This window comes from Oryctolagus cuniculus, chromosome 8 (genome assembly GCF_964237555.1).
Source record: "Oryctolagus cuniculus chromosome 8, mOryCun1.1, whole genome shotgun sequence".
In the NCBI taxonomy this organism is placed as follows: domain Eukaryota; kingdom Metazoa; phylum Chordata; class Mammalia; order Lagomorpha; family Leporidae; genus Oryctolagus; species Oryctolagus cuniculus.
Window position 1 is genome coordinate 126862442 of NC_091439.1, and position 15802 is coordinate 126878243.

Consider the following 15802-nt stretch of genomic DNA (forward strand, 5'->3'; position numbering starts at 1 on the left):
GCCCCATAATTTCTTTATCCAATCTACTGTTGATGGGCATTTGGGTTGATTCCAGGTCTTAGCTATTGTGAATTGAGCTGCAATAAACATTAGGGTGCAGACAGCTTTTTTGTTTGCCAATTTAATTTCCTTTGGGTAAATTCCAAGGAGTGGGATGGCTGGGTTGAACGGTGGGGTTATATTCAGGTTTCTGAGGAATCTCCAGACTGACTTCCATAGTGGCTTAACCAGTTTACATTCCCACCAACAGTGGGTTAGTGTCCCTTTTCCCCACTCCTTGCCAGCATCTGTTGTTGTTAGATTTCTGAATGTGAGCCATTCTAACCGGGGTGAGGTGAAACCTCATTGTGGTTTTGATTTGCATTTCCCTGATTGCTAGTGATCTTGAACATTTTTTCATGTGCCTGTTGGCCATTTGGATTTCCTCTTTTGAAAAATGTCTATTGAGGTCCTTGGCCCATCTCTTAAGTGGGTTGTTTGTTTTGATGTTGTGGAGTTTCTTGATCTCTTTGTAGATTTTGGTTGTTAATCCTTTATTGGTTGCATAGTTTGAAAATATTTTTTCCCATTCTGTCGGTTGCCTCTTCACTCTCCTGTTTCTTTTGCAGTACAGAAACTTCTCAATTTGATGCAATCCCAAATGTTAATTTTGGCTTTGACTGCCTGTGCTTCCGGGATCTTTTCCAAGAAGTCTTTGCCGGTGCCTATATTTTGCAGGGGAGAAACACATTTTTTATAAGGAAAATCAGGTAAGTTTCGCAATGAGTGGATATTTACTAATGTCCCTGTCCTTTAAATTTATTGTCATTTTGCTGGTGATTAGTACCATATCTTTATTTGTCTCAAAATTATATTCATTAAGCATTAAAAGTGCCTCTAAAAGCAAGACCTTACTCACATTTTAAACTTTTCTTCTCCAGGACACCTAATATTAGACAGTAAACAACATAGCTTAGCAGTCCGGGGCAGAGGAGTCTTGTCAAAACAACTCAGCAAAGTCGTGTCTTCTTGGATCTTTAGTGTTCTCTTTAAGACATATCTAGATTTCCTATTAGGCTAAGGCCCCAGCATCCAGATGGGTGCAGTTTCAAATTCTGGCTGCTCCACTTCCTATCCAGCTCTCTGCTCTGGTCTGGGAAAGCAGCAGAAGATGGCCGAGGGCTTGGGCCCCGGGCCCATGTGGAAGATCGGAAGAAGCTCCTGGCTCCTGGCTTTGGTTTGGCCCAGCTCCAGGCTGTTATGGCCATTTAGGGAATGAACCAGCAGATGGAAGATGTCTCCCTGTTTCTCTCCCTCTGTCTCTCTGCCTTTCAAATAAATAAATAAATTGCACAGATAATACATATGTAAATACACTGATTCAAACTCATCTTTGATTTCTTTGAATTTTTGTTTTGCATTTGATGCCGAATGACTATTTTAAGTATTGATGTATTAGGGCGGAGATGACTAATAAAGTGAAGGTAGAAACTAATCATTTCATTATAGAGCGCTGGATCATTGGATGTAAACTAGACCACGCCTAGCAGACAGTGACAGTTGACCTCATCCATGGCCTAGTGGAATTAAATGGTTCAGTTTTGTTTTTATAGGTAAACTATGCAGGACACTCAGAAAATTACTGGCTGATCTTCCTTTTCTCTTTTGTTTCCTGTTTCCTCTCTACTGTGTCACTTTATCTCCATCTCTATCTTTACTTCTCTTTTCCCCTTACATTACCTTATTTTTTCCTCCACTCCTGCATTTGCTTTCTCTGTGATGATATAATTTTTTGAAGAGTGAATTTTAAATGTTCTCATCACAATCCATGTGATGAATATAGTAATTAGCCTGATTTGATCATCCCACAATTTATACATGTATGAAAACATCATATCCAATGTTTGTCCATTAAAAATAAAATTTATAATAAATATTAAGTCACATTCCCTCCATGTTTTTCTGTTTTTGCTTTTTGCCTAACCCCATTTGTGGACAAGGTCATACTGACCCACTTCTGTGGAGAAGGGATGTGATAAGAAAGAAAACTCCTGGCTTTCAGTTTCAATGGCAGATACTAAGGAGGAATTGTGCCTAAATTTGAGAGGAAAGGAGAGGAGTGGGAGGAAAACTCACTTGACAATAGCATGGAGTATGCCAGTACTCCAGAGTATAGATGCACATTAAAGAATTATAATCAAGTAAACAACCACAGACCCATCATTCAGTTTAAGAAAAAATAATTCCAGGACTTTGAAAATTACCAAAATATCCTTTCCTCAGTCATTCCTGGAAAAATAATTTCGAATGAATCATTTTTATGTCTTCCTTCTTATTGTGATGAACAGAGATGTGCATGTGTAGCCCCAAATACACTGCTTACTTAGGCCAGTTTTTGAACATTCTTAATTTGACCCAATGGACTCTGCATAAAAATTCCCTTGGTTTGAGGTCCTGCTTCAGTACACTACTAGGGTGTGCACTAATTTTTTGTCGTCTGTAAAATGGAAACAATGATTGTATGTACCACACAGCATTGCTATGGGGTTAGATTATATGTATGGTGCCCAGATGAGCACTTGGTAACATAGATTTTATTATTATTACTGCTACTATTACATTCTTCAGTTACTCAGTGCCCAATATTGTGTCGATACATGTAGCAGGAGTTTGTTTTCACTGCTGTATAATATTCCATTAAATGTATATGCCACAATTGATGTAGTCTTTTAATGCTGATGGAAGTTTGAATTATATCCAGATTTTGGCTATTATGAATGTTACTGATCTATGAGAGAATTTCTGTAAAGATTTGTTGGGTAACGATGAGTTTCTCTAGGTTTTTAGGATATATTCCTAAGAGTGGAATGGCAAGATTGTAGGGTCTGTGCACATTCAAATTGACTAGGCAACGCCACATCATTTTCTAAAATACTTTTTGACAATTTATCCTCCCACAAAAGTGCCTAAGAGTTGTTCTGTATCCTTACCAACACTTGGTGTTGTTTTACCAGTCTTGTGGGTGTGACATGCTATCTCTTTTGGGTTTTAATTTCATTTCTTTGATTATGATTGAGGTTGAGTCATAGGGGTTGTTTACATTGTGTAGATATTAATCTTTCCTTGGTTACTGTTGTGGACTGCATGTTTGTGTTTCCCCAAAATTAATATGTTGAAACTCTGTTCCCTAGTGGGATGGTATTAGGAGATAGAGTTTGGGGGAGATAATTGGGTTGAGGTGAGGTCATGACTGTCACTCCCATGGTGGGCTAGCATCCTTGGAAGAGTCTAGCGCTCGCCCTGTGTGTTGTACAACAAGAAGGCAAGCAGTGTCCTCACCAGACACTGAGCATGCTAGCACCTTCATCTTGGATTTCTTGGCCTCCAGAACTGTGAGAAATAAATGTTTGCTACTGAGGCCACCCAGTCTGTGGTTTTCTGCTGTAGTAGCCCATGGTGACTAAGACAATCACTTGTGTTGCAATTGTCCTTTCCTAGTTTGTGGCTTGCTATGTAAATTGTTTTTTGGTATTTTTGGATGAACAGAAGTTCCTAATTCTATTGTGGCTGAATTTATCAAACTTTTCCTTTATGATTAGTGTGATGGTTAATTTTATGTGTCAATGTGACCAGGCCACAAGGTGCCCAGACATTTGGCCAAACACTATTGTGGGTGTGTCTTTGAGGGTGTTTCTGGATGACATTAGCATTTGAACTGGCAGCATGGTAGTGGGTGGGCCCCATTCATTCAGTTGAGGGCCTCAATAGGACTCCAGCTGACTGTCCTGTGAGCAGGAGGGAATTCCTTCTGCCAGCTGCCTTGAATGAGGCCATTGGTTCTTTCCTGCCTTTTGACTTGATCTGGAAACGTGGACTAAGGAAATTTCTGAGTCTCAGAACTGCCCAAATTCAGAACAGAACTTTACCATCCACTTTCCTGCTCCTCATGCTTATGGAGTAGAATGGCAACTACACCGTAAGCTCTTCTGAGCCTCCAGCTTGTAGACTGTATGAAGGGTGGGCCCAGGGCATTTGGTGGAGTTCCTTAAGATAAAGGGGTGGATAGAGACTCCCCAGCTCCACCCCTAGATGCAGATCACCTACTGGGAAATCCTCCTGGGCCCTAGGAAACTCTTCCTAACCGAGGAAATACCAGCATGACGGGTATGCCTCTTGGATTGTAGTCATTATTGTAACAGCCAGCCTCTGATGTTCAGTCTACTGCTCCCTTGGGAGCATCTGACAGCAGTCACTCTGACTAAATACGGACTGCTGCTATATGTCTGCTCATCAGACAATGGTCCACCTTGGCAGCAGTTGTCATGTCTTATCTGAGCTGCCTACCTGCCTGCTGTTTCCTTGCAGTGCGTTCAGTAAAACTAGCTCTCCCTACTCTCCTCTGGTGATTTCACTGCACACGACAATGTCTTCAATTGGTCCCTTCCCATGTGAGCTTTGGGATTTGTCAGCTGCCACAAGTATATGAGTTGATTCCTCATAAGTCTCTGCTTCTTTGGAATGAATTTCACTTTTGTCTTGCCTTGCTTAAGAAGTCATTTGCTCTCCCACACTCCTACAGGGAGAGTCCTTTGTTGCCTTTTGGAAGTCTTACAGTTTTGTATTTCAAACACAATAGTTTTTATGTACCTTGAGAACATTTCTGTACTTGTTGGGAAATACAGGTTACATTTAGTTCTTTGCAGTGTGCTAACCAATCAATCTAGAGCCTTTCCTGAAAAGTCTAACCTTTCTGCACTGATCTATGATGTATGCTCTTTTGTAAGATAAATTCTGTATTTCTTCGATTTTGTCAGCATTTTTCTGAACTTTTCTTTACTATCACAAAATAGTTGAAGCTGGGTGCTTTACAGAGAAAGGAGATTCATTCACTTCACAATTTTTGTTGGCACAAAAGCCTGCTGCTGACTTTTACTTAGCTTTGGTGAGGATCTCATGATGAGGGACAGTGTTTTTAAAAGATTTTATTTATTTATTTGAAAGGCAGAATTACAGAGAGAGAGAGAGAGAGAACGAGCGAGCTTCCATCCACCGGTTCACTGCCCAAATGGCCATAACAGCCTGAGCTGGGTTGGTCTAAAGCTAGGAGCCAGGAGCTTCTTCCAGGTATACCATGTGGGTACAGGGGCCCAAGGACTTGGCCCACCCTCTGCTGCTTTCCAATGCACGTTAGCAGGGAGCTGGATGGGAAGTGAAGCAGCTGGGACTCGAACTGGTGCCCATAAGGGATGCTGGCCCTGCAGGTGGCAGTTTTACCCATTGTGCCACAGCACCAGCCCCAATAATTTGCTCTTAAAAGAGCTATCTGAAGTCCCCCAGTGACCTAGCCACTGCCCATTAGGCCCCAGGTCTAACAAGTTTAACCACCTCAACATCACCACACTGGGGACCAAGCTTCCAGCATGTGAACTTTTGGGGAATACATTCAAACCATATCTGAACTATAACAGTCAAATTTCCTATCCTTATACTATCTTGGTTATTACAGTTTTATGATGGAACTTGATAACTGGTAGAGCAAGTCACTCTACCTCATTGTTACTTTCCATGTGTTTTGATTCTTCCAGTTTCTTAAATATTTGAGGGAAATCAACTTGCCCAGTTCTGTAAAAATCTCTGTTGAGATTTTCATCAGTACACTAAATCTACAAAGAGTTTATGTAAAATTTACTTCATTGGAATCTTGATTCTTATTATGTGAGAGCATTGAGTAGCTCCTTATTCATTTATTTTGTTTTAGCATCTTTCAGTAAGATTTCTCATTTTCTTCATAAAGAACATTTACATGTTTTTGTTAGATTTATTCTTAGGTACTTAATATTTTTTTCCTGGAGTTAAAAATTACACAGTTTAGGGGTCAGTGCTGTGGCACAGCGGGGTAATGCCCTGGCCTGAAGCGCTGGCATCCCAGATGGGCACCAGTTCTATTTCTGGCTGCTCCTCTTCCAATCCAGCTCTCTGCTGTGGCCTGGAAAAGCAGTGGAAGATGGCCCAAGTCCTTGAGCCCCTGCACCCGCGTGGGAGACCCCGAGGAGGCTCCTGGCTCCTGTCTATGGATTCGTGCAGCTCTGGCCATTGCTACCAATTGGGGAATGAGCCATTGGATGGAAGACCTCTCTCTCTCTCTCTCTCTCTCTCTCTCTCTCTCTCTCTGCCTCTCCTCTCTCTGTAACTCTGACTTTCAAATAAATAAATAAATTTTAAAAATTACACAGTTTAAAATTATTTTTATTAATTGATTGTTGGTAGATTATTAAAATTAGTTTTAATGACTTTCTTGGAATCTTGCTAAACTCTCTTAAAATTCGAATAATTTGTTAAATATTTTGAATTTTGTTTCATATCACTTACGAACAGTAGGAGTTTCTTAGATGATTTAATTTCTTGTTCTTGCTTTACTGTGCTAGTTAACATCCATTAATGTTAGCATTAGTCAGCATTCAGTGATGACTAGCAATGGGAAGAGCATGCATCTTACTTTTATCTTAAATAAAATGGTTTCAACATCTCACCATGCGTTTCAGTATTTTCGTAGCTATTTTTACTAGTTAAGGAGAATATTCTTCTGTCGTAGTAAAGCAGGTTTAAAATGGCAACAAACTCCTCCCCATTCCTGCTCCACAGAGGTGTTGCACGTTTCTCCTTCTCTAGAACCGGGGCTGGCCCATGAGCGTTTGACCCCTTGAGTACAGTGAAAGTGACCAGGTGCCTGTTCTGGGCTTCCCTTCAGGAGAATGAAAGCTTTCACCACAGTCTCTCAGAGCTTTCAGCCTCCACGTAGAAAACTAACTATCCTGCTTCAAAGATTAGAGAGAGAAAGGGAGGTCTTGCTGTGGCCAGGCTTCAGGTCATAGCTGCTAAGTGAGTGAAGCTGTTTTGTGACTGCCGGCTCTGCCTCGTGGCACCACCAAATAGTTACCACTGAGTCCAGCAATGCCATGTAGAGGGATCCCACAGATGAGTTCTGTTTGAATTCTTGACCTACAAAAATGTGAGATGTCACTGATTTTTAGAGTTGTCAGTTTTGTAGGATTTAAAAAAAAAAATGAGATGCAGTTATAGACAGAGACTGGTTCACTCCTCAAATAGCCACAATGGCCAGAGCTGGGCAGATCCGAAGCCAGGAGCCTGGAGCTTCCTCTGGGTCTCCCATGTGGGTGCAGGGGCCCAAGGACTTGGGCCATCTTCCACTGCTTTCCCAGGTGCATTAGCAGGGAGCTGGATCAGAAGTGGAGCAGCCAGGATTCAAACTAGCACCCGTATGGGATGCTGGTGTCACAGGCTGGGGCTTTAGCCTGCTGTGCCGCAGTGCCAGCCCCCAGGTAGTTTCATAACTGCTATGCCAAATGCCTGCCCCTGGTTCATGATTATGGTCAGTGTACCACACACATTTCCTAGTATGGTGACATGAAGTGGGGTACGGGAGTAGCAGCTACTGAAGGTTTTTGGTCTCCCATGCAGGTGCAGGGGCCCAAGCACTTGGGTCATCTTCCACTGCTTTCCTAGGCCACAGCAGAGAGCTGGATCAGAAGAGGAGCTGCAGGGACAAGAACTGGCACCCATGCGGGATGTCAGCGCTGCAGATGGAGGCTTAGCCTACTGTGCCATAGTACCAGGCCCAATTACACTGGAATTTATTCAGCAACAAATAGCTAGAATAGAATTTGTTATTGGGAATGAGTACCACTGTAAAATAACTTGAAACGTTGCCTTTGCAACTGGTTGGTGAGCAAAATTGGAAAAGAGATTCCATGAAACGGCTAGGAAAGCTGGAAAGGCCTGGAAGAGACTGTCATCATTAGGGAGCCTTGTTTCATAGTGGTGAGGACTCGGGTACAACACCTGTCCACCACAGTGAAACAGTATTCAGTGAAGTCCTAGATCTTTCTGGGGAAATTTCTGTGCCAGTTTGCCTCTTACAGCCTATGACAAATTAAGAGAAAAAGGAGGTAAATCTAGGCAGGAAGAACTGTTCATTATGTAAAGATTTTCAGGTGGCCTCAGAGAGCCTATTCGATAAACAGTAGGATTTGTAGAAGTCTTAATGGCACTTTTCCAAAACAGTCTCACACAGGATCTCCACTTGAACTTAGCCAAAAGCCTAAGAAGTGATCACAGAGGATGGAAGGTAGAGACCAGTATGTCTCAAAAAGATTATGAGTGTTATCTTCTAGCTCATATGGATATCCTATTGAAATTTAGAGAAAATGCACAAAATGTTGTGAGGAAGTGGAGAAAAAAGATACCCTGATACACTGTGGGTGGGGTTGTAACTAGAACAACCATTCTGGAAGACAGTATGGAGATTCCTCAGAAATCCAACATTGAACTACCATGTGACCCAGCTATCCCAGTCCTGTAATTTACCCAAACAAAATGAAAATCAGCATATGAAAGAGTTAACTGTACCCCCCATTGTTAATAGCAACTCAACTCATAATAGCTAAGATATGGAATCAACTCAGATGTGCAACTGATGACTGGGTAAACAAATTGTGATAAATAAATATATATGTGTATATATATATATATGATGAAATACTATTCAACTGTACAATGAAATCCAGTCATTTGCAACAAAATGGATGCAAGTGGAGATCATTATACTTAGTGAAATAAGCCAGGCCCCAAAAAAGACAAATGCATATTTTCCCTGATTTGTGGTAACTAATACACAGAGTACAAAAATATATATAGCAAAACTGACATTTTGAGATTTGATTATTGTGTATAGCCCTTGTCTATACTCTTTAGGAACAGTGGTTTTTCTACTTACTACTTGTTGATTTCTTTCTTTAGTGGAGGGTTAGCCTTAAATTATAAAGTGAATTGAGGGGCTGATGCTGAGGTGTAGCAGGCTAGGTCTCTACCTGTGGTGCTGGCATCTCATGTGGGCACTGGTTTGTGTTCCAGCTGCTACCCTTCCAATCTAGCTCTTTGTTATGGCCTGGTAAAGCAATAGAAGATGGTCCAAGCACTTGAGTCCCTGCACCTATACGGGAAACCCAAAAGAAGCTCCTGGCTCCTGGCTTCGGACCGGCCCATCTTCAGCCATTGTGACCATGTGGGGAGTGAACCAGTGGATGGATGACCTCTCTGTTTGTCCTCTCATTGTCTGTAGCTCTACTTCTCTAATAAATTAATGAAATATTTTAAAAAAATTAAAAGTGAATTGAAAATATGTTGCTGTAAAAATTAAAAGAAAAATAAAAGGAGGGAGGGAGAGAGGGATGGTGGTAGTAGTTAGGGAAGTATAATTACGCTCTTAAAACAGTATATATGAAATACATGGAATTTGTTCCCTTTAAATAATAATATGATCAAAATAGATTTTTTAATGGAAATTGTATTGATAAAGCATTGATAAATAAGATTAAATGAGACAGAAAGAGGACATACTGAAATTAGATCTTAGGTTCTCTGACTTTTTTAAGCAGGAAGACTTGAAAGGCTGTTGAGTTGTAAACTTGGGCAGCTTCTTGTGGAGAGAGAGAAGGACTCCGGATAGAGGCACAGGAATTGTTCCTGGGGCTGACACTGTGGTACAGTGGGTTAAGCCACTGCCTGCAGCACCGACATCGGATATGGCACTAGTTTAAGTCCTGGCTGCTCCAGTTCCCATCCAGCTCCCTGCTAATGTACCTGGAAATGTAGTGGAAGGTGGCTCAAGTATTTGGGCCCCTGCACCCACACGGGAGACCTGGAGGAAGCTTCTGGCTCCTGGCTTTGGCCTGGCCCAGCCCTGGCTGTTGCAGGGAGTCAACCATCGGATGGAAGATCTGTCTCTGTGTGTCTGCTTCTGACTCTCTGTATTATGCTCTTCAAATAAATAAGTAAATCTTAAAAAAAAAAAAAAGAATCATTGCCAAGGAGATTTGGTTGCAAGGGGCAAATAATTTGTCCCTTTGGTTTTAAGGTCTTCAGACCAAGAGGAACTGCATGTGAGGAAGTGCATCATTAAAGTTCATTGCTGTTTGTTCGACATTTTATTTGTGTCTCTTTGTTCAGATATGTGCTTTTTATTTATTTTTAGTGCTTATTCTAGGGTTTTCAAGATAAATCTAACACTCCACATAGCGTTTTCCTATGGGCACGCTTTTTCACTCAGAGTTAGCATTAAATCTCTTCATATAAAATGCAGAAAATTTCCAGTCATGTGGGTCCACTTACTAGTTTCCTGTTTTTATTCTGTACTTGTCATATTTATCCTGTTTATGTACATTATGAGCTATATGAAATAATGCAATTTTTGCACTACATTTTATTTTTAAGAAATGAAGAGTAAAAGTACATTTTTACTAAGTATTTACTATTTCTAATGATCTTCATTTTGGGGGGGGGAGTGAGGATTTTTATTTCCTCTCTGATATTTTCCCTTCAGCCTGAACTACATTGTTTAGCATTTTTTTGTTTATTGTTCTGGTGGCAATGGACTATCTTGAAATTTCTTATAGTTGAAAAGTTTTCACCTTCATTTTTGAAGAAAATTTTACTAGACACATAATTCTGAGTTGATAAATCCTCCCCAAGCCTTTGTGCGGCTGGAAGATGTGGTCCTGTTTCTTTCTGGCCCCTGTCATTAAGTGTGGCAAGTCAGTGCTTATTGGCACAGATATTCCTCTGTATCTCTTAGGCTACTTTTCTCTGCACATGGTCAAGATTTCATTTTGTTCTTTGGGTTTCGAAACTTTGATCAATAGATATTTCATATGTTATTGTAATATCCTGATAGGAAATTTCTCATCTTCTTGGTTGTATAAATTTATACCTTCCATCAGATTGGGAATTTCTCATTTTTTTATTCAAATATTTTTTCTGTCCTATTTTTCTCTTGTCTCCTTTCTAGAATTAAATTACATATATATCCTAGTAGGTCTTTTCATAATGTTTCACAGTTCCCTGAAAATCTGTTCAATTTTATGTATAATTATCCTTTATTTCTATATATCAGAATGGATACTTTATATTGACTTATCTTATGGCCATTGACTCTTATTATACTCAATATTCTGTTCAAATTATTCTGTGAATACTTTAATTCAGATATTTTAGCTTTAAAATCAATGCTATATGTTACATTCATTCTTTTTATTCTTTCTGTTTGTCTACTGAGATTTGCTGTATTTAGTTTTATTATGAGTATATTTACCTTAATGTCACTGAGCAAAGTTACAGTGGTTGCTTATTCTAGTCCACTTATTCTTATATCTGGAGCCTATGTCTAATGATTGGTCTCCAATGATTGACTTTTCCCTTGAATTTTACATATTTTCCTGGTTTGTCATAATTTGAGTAACTTTGGCTTATATCCTGTACATTGTGAATGTATTATGATGTGATGATTGTTGGTTTTGTTATATTCCATTGAGAAGTATTGGTAGTTTTTTTTAGATGGCAATTTATTTGCTCATACTGAAATTGCTTAGTGTGTCTTCTAGAAGCAGATTTTTGGTTTTTTTTTGGCAGGCAGAGTGGACACAGTGAGAGAGAAAGAGACAGAAAGGTCTTCCTTTTACCATTGGTTCACCCTCCAATGGCTGCTGTGGCCAGTGCACCGCGCTGATCCAATGGCAGGAGCCAGGTGCTTCTCCTGGTCTCCCAAGCAGGTGCAGGGCCCAAGGACTTGGGCCATCCTCCACTGCACTCCCAGGCCACAGCAGAGAGCTGGCCTGGAAGAGGGGCAACTGGGACAGAATCTGGCGCCCCGACCGGGACTAGAACCCGGTGTGCCGGCGCCGCAAGGCGGAGGATTAGCCTATTGAGCCACGGCACCAGCCTAGAAGCAGCTTAAAACATCGTTTCAGCATTTTCCCATCTTCGGATTTGGGGGCTCCTCTCTCTACATTTTTACCTCATTTTTCCAGCTGTTCTTGTTGCCCTAAATTTTTCCTTCTGGTTTCTCTTGAGCAAATTATGTAGATTCTCATAGTTCTAGCTGCTCCATGACTGTATGACTATAACTTGTTTGTAGGTTGAAAGAAAAGAAAGAAGAAAGAAAAATATTTGGCAATTCCACTCTGCTTTGGTCACTAATTCTAGGTTTCAACTATCCTGCAGGATATTCCTACTTCTCTAAAGCCTTCAAATCTTTTTTTCTTAAAATATTATCTGTGTGATATGAAAGTTTTATTTGTAGGACAGTCATTTGATTGACAGCTTATTCAATTAGAATAGGAGCTCCCTTTTTAGTGGTGTTTATTCTGTTGGTTAATCAATGTAGTCACCAATTTCAACTTCAGTTACTTTTGCCCATTTTTTTTGTTTTTTAGAAATTTTATTTGATTGATCTTTGAAATTGCTTTTTCCTTGCTAATGCTTTTAAGTTTTAATACTATTTTATCTAATATTTAATAATTTATCGACAACCATGTATATATAACCAAATGTGAATGATGATTAATAAAAATTTCAATATTGTTTGTGTTAAACATCTTTGGAGAAGTTTTTATTTAACCCAACCTAATTTTTGCAATACTGACTGGTTTTAGTTTCCTGGAGAGTTTGCAAAAATGACTTTTGGGCAAATTAGTGGACAAGGTCTTGGGAAGAGGGCTCACCAAAATTGGAGCATAATTGGATGTGTTCTGAATTAGGCATTGGTTACCCGGCAAGAATATTTAATCATCCCTCAGTATCCATTAGGGGTTGGCTCCAGGACCCCTTTGGATATCAAAACATAGATGCTCAAATTCTTTATATAAAATATAAAGAATTGTATTGTATTTGCATATAACCTATGCATACCATCTTGCATGTTTTAAATAATTTCTAGATTACTTATCTAGAAATATAAATATTAAGTAAATAGTTGCAGTTCGGTTTTGTCTAGGGAATAGTCACAAGGGAAAAAAAATCTATAAATGTTCAATATAGACACAGTTTTTTTCCCCCTGAATATTTGTAACCTGTGGGTGATTGAATTTGTGAATTTAGAAACAACAGATACAGAGGAGCAACTATTGCATTGAGGAATTGGGCAGCTCAGTGAGGGCAAAAAATTCTTAGGCTTTATAAAGTTTGAAATTTCCATACTGAAGAAGAACACCTGAAATGAAATGGAAGCTTAATAAATGTTTTGAATTTTGGAAGACACTGTGCTAAAGACTTGACATACATTTTATTACTTAATTTTCTTAATAGTGCTTTATTTACTCAGCTCATTTTGATTAAGTATTCATTGTTATATCTGTCTCTCATGTGGAAAAATTATTGGTGATTTTAATTTACTTATAGTTACTAAAATTGTAAGCAACAAGCTATCTTTGAATATAAACATCCTATATCAGAGAGTTATTACTAAATATTTGACTTTTATTGCCATATGATAGAAATAATCAACTATTATATGACTGCTTTGTAAGGCTTTCATTATAGGTACTCATTCAAATTTATCCAGATGTGAAGATATCTGATACTGATGCATAATTTGTATTTAGGAACTATCACATGGGTTGAAGAAGTGAGCTTATCAGGGCAGGCCTGCAAATGGATCAGAGAAACATGAATTACAAGCGCTGGAAGAAGTCAAAGGGATCACCCAGTCCAACTCCCATTAGTTAGTTTCTAAATTTGTCCTGACATAGAAACAAGTTACTTGTATAGCATCAGTTCTGCTCTGAGCATTGTCTGGATAAAGGGCCTAGAATGAAGTTAAAAAATATGAAGGGTTAGCCCTTGGGAAAAACAGTAGACCATGATAATTATGAAAAGAAATAGAAAAATGTTCTCTGAACCTATGCTGGCCTAATGCAAATGCTAAAGGTGAAATGCAAATAAGCTTTGTTAAATGCCCAATGCAAATGAAGCATTTCTGAGGCTGAGTGGAGCGAACTGTCACTTCTCGTTGGCATGGTTAGAAAAGACACATTGACAGTTCTCAAAGGAGAAAGAATTCAGTCTGTCAGATTCACACATGGGAAGATTTTGACCACTGATCTTGAGGTAAGACGAGACGCCATTTTCTGTGCTCCTGTCAGCTCTCTTACCAAAGAAAGCATAGGCTGGTGAGAACTCAGAGGAATGGACATCCCCTAAATGTGCACAACCTTTAGGAAGGAAAACTTGATATCGAAAGCTTTAAAAAATATTGTTCCCCGTTAACCTCCTATGATACTCCTAGGGATTCATTCTGAGAGACTACCTGAGGTGGGACAGATATTTTTCTGTTTGAGTGTTTGTTGTGGGATTAAATGAAATCACAAAATGTGAAAAATGGCCCGGTTAAGATGGGAGACTAAAGAAGTGGCAGTACTTAGACTTGATGGAAGAAACTGCAGTCACTCAAAGGTAGACTGTTGCAGACATTTTTGCTACATCCCAATGCGTGCATCTCTGAAAAATCTGTGATTTGGGACAAAGCCTCACATAGGAAAGAAATACAGCAGACTGATTGTGGTTGGTGAAGTGTTCTGGAAAGAAAGGCATGGAAGACAGATTTCATGTTGATGACGTGAGCCATGCAGTTGTAGTGGGGAGTGGCAGAGCAGGAGTTCTAATCCCTCTGGTAAGATGGTATTAACAATTAGAGCTAAGAGCAAATATCCATTTTTAGTTAGATCAAATAAATACAATTTCTTTTGATATTTTTGAAGCTGAAGCAGAAAAGCCTGCTGACGCATCACCAAGCTAAAACACAGCTGCTCCAAAGCCAGAGGGATTCCAGTTCTTCCTGACCTCAAGAAAGGAAGCAAGACACAGCACCATTCTCAGATTGGTGAACTAAATCCAAAGAACAACCAGTCAGTGGTTGATAATAGTTGTAGTTTAGAATGGAAAAATTAAAATAATTATCATCTCACCTTTATTAAAAAGCCATTTGCTTTTGTCAATGTTTTATTTTAATTTTAATTGATTTTAACAGATTCAGTATGATTCGTAGATAAAAGTCTAAGAACGAAATGATATTCCCTTCTTCTGCCCCTCCCTTCCTCCTTCCTATCTTCATTCCTCTGTCTTTGTGTCATTTTTTTTTTTTTTTGGTTTCTAACATATTTTACATTTACATCACAGTAAAAAGGTAAAAAAACCATTTTAAGTGCATTCTCTAACTATTCAGAGTACTTGAAAATAACTGGTTTCTTTAATTTCTTCAAATAGATTTCCCCTCTTAATTGCTCTAATTGACATTATTTGTTCCATAAGTTATTTCAGTTTGTGTATGTGTTTGTACACATTCATGCACATGGGTGTGTATAGATATGGGGTATCAGATCTTTGCAGCAGTATTTTGTTTACTATAATATTTTCACAGAATCTGGAAGTTTGGCCTCTTATGTAGTAATGAGAGATGGTGGATCTTTTTTTTTTAAGATTTTATTTATTGAAAGATCTCTGTGAGTGAGATCCCTGTGGAAAGAATGGACCATCAAAGAAGGAGGTACTTTTCTCTGAAGGGAGGAGAGAACTTCCACTTTGACTATGACCTTGTCTAAATGTGATCAGATTCGGTGAACTCAAAAGACTTCCATAGCCTTGGCAACTCATGACAAGAGCCTAGGGTGATTACTGACGCCATTAACAAGAATGTCAATTTGTTAAGTCAACAACAGGAGACACTATGCACTTACTCCTCATGTAGGATCTCTGTCCTTAATGTGCTGTTCAATGTGAATTAATGCTATAACTAGTACTCAAACAGTACTTTACACTTTGTGTTTCTGTGTGGGTGCAAACTGTTGAAATCTTTACTTAATATATGCTAAACTGATCTTCTGTATATAAAGAGAATTGAAAATGAATCTTGATGTGAATGGAATGGGAGAGGGAGCGGGAGATGGGAGGGTTGTGGGTGGGAGGGACGTTATGG

The 15802-nt window shown here is 39.3% G+C and overlaps 1 long non-coding RNA gene across 2 annotated transcripts in view; it reads left to right on the forward strand.

Annotated features, from left to right (window-relative positions):
* The first annotated feature begins 552 nt into the window (after window positions 1-552).
* LOC127487137 (uncharacterized) overlaps window positions 553-15802 on the forward strand; it is a 117149-nt gene continuing 101899 nt past the window's right edge. The window contains exon 1 of one of the 2 annotated variants that reach the window (XR_011378103.1): window positions 553-749. This is a non-coding gene — a long non-coding RNA (uncharacterized lncRNA). The remainder of the gene's footprint in view (window positions 750-15802) is intronic. The other variant, XR_011378102.1, reaches the window with a different exon arrangement.